Below are 1486 nucleotides of genomic sequence, written 5' to 3'. Positions count from 1 at the left end.
CCGGCCCCGGGCCCCGGGCCCCTTCCCTCCGGCCCGCGCCCCCGCGCCCCTTCCATTGTCAGCCCGGAGCGGGCCGGCGCCCAGCCCTGCACCCTCGGAGGCCCCCCGAGCGGCCCACCGCCCCGGAACGGTCCCCTCGGCGGCCGGGCGCCTCCCTCCTCCGCTCCGGCGCCCCGAACTCCGTATCCCGGGTGCCCTCCGCTCCCTCCCGGGCCGGCCTCGCCGCGGCCCGCCGCTGGACCCTGCATCCCGCCGCCTCCTCCCTCCTCGCCCAGGATGCCCCCCGCTCTTCGCCGGCCGCGGCAATTTTACCGCTTCTTTCGCACCCCCCCCTTTATTTCGCGAGGAAGCAAGTTGGGCAGCTTGATTTATTAATTCTTCTCTCTTTCTTTTGCGGGGAGGGTCGGCTATCGGGGTGCGCCCGCAGGGGCCGGACGGCGGGAGAGGCAGGGGCTCTCTCCGGCCCCGGCACTGCCCCCGCCGCGCGTTTTGTCTCCAGACCCCGGAGCCCCCTGAACAATAATGCCATCGCCATGGCGGGCTCACCTGGTGCTGCGCCGCCTGCTCCGGGCGCCCGGTGCCCTCGGCGCGCCGCTCCCGGGGCGCAGGTTCGACCCGCGCGGCGCCGGTGCCGGGCAGGACTCTTTGCCTTTCTTTGGGTTCTATCGGTGCTTGTCAATGGCGGCAAGCGGCAGTTCTCCGGGCCGCGGATAGTAGCGGGGGGAGGAGGAGGAGGGAGAAGGGATTGCTCCTTCTCCACATAACCACCTCTAGGAGGAGTCGCTCAGCCTCATCCCCCGCCAGCCCAGGCTCCGCGACGGGTCCGGGGCTTTCGGTGGGGCTTGATGAGCTATTGTCCTTCAGGAGCATTAATGATGAAGCCGCGCGGCCTCCGCGTCGCGGGCGGATCTGCCGGATGCGCCGAGGGCCACTTGCTAAGATGAGGCTTTCCCCAGAGCTGGGGACAGAAGCACTACGGTCACGATCCAGAGGCTCCCGATAGCAGGACCACCTTTGGTGGAAGACGGCGTGGGCGTTCATCGGGCAGTTCTGGGGAGAGCCTTAGAAGGTGAAAGCCCAAACGGCCCCCTTCGATGGTCTCGTGTCCTCAAATAATAACAAATACTGTACATGAACGGTCGTGTCTACCGCTGGGGCTGTTGCATAGGGTGGCCACAGCCACGAGAACTGGGAATGTGTATCCATGCCTGTTGGCTTTTTTAAAATTAAGACCAGTTTGGATTCCAGCGTTGCATAATATTAGCAGATGTTATGTTTGGGTGGGTGAGACTGTGTGCGTGGACATAATTTTTAATTCGGTTGCTTCACCGTGTGTTAATTTGTAATATCGAAGCAGGTATTAAGATTGGCACGAGGCTATTGTCTTAAGGACAAAATGTTAGTGTTCAGGAAATGTATTTTTATAGGGATGTGGTGGACAATGTCAGGTGTGATCATGGGATTAGCAGTAGCTCTGTTCTACTGG

General features: G+C 62.5%; 1 protein-coding gene across 1 annotated transcript in view; it reads right to left on the bottom strand.

Moving 5' to 3' along the window:
• The window catches only part of LOC100482816 (core histone macro-H2A.2), a 62395-nt gene extending 61479 nt beyond the window's left edge, over positions 1 to 916 (bottom strand). The window contains exon 1 of the mRNA XM_034662616.1: positions 547 to 916. The gene's annotated coding sequence lies outside the window, so the exon portion shown is untranslated. The remainder of the gene's footprint in view (positions 1 to 546) is intronic.
• Positions 917 to 1486: the final 570 nt, after the last annotated feature.

The sequence above is a fragment of the Ailuropoda melanoleuca genome, chromosome 6 (genome assembly GCF_002007445.2).
Source record: "Ailuropoda melanoleuca isolate Jingjing chromosome 6, ASM200744v2, whole genome shotgun sequence".
Lineage (NCBI taxonomy): Eukaryota > Metazoa > Chordata > Mammalia > Carnivora > Ursidae > Ailuropoda > Ailuropoda melanoleuca.
The sequence above is the reverse complement of the archived record's forward strand: the minus strand, read 5'-3'. Positions and strand labels throughout refer to the sequence as shown.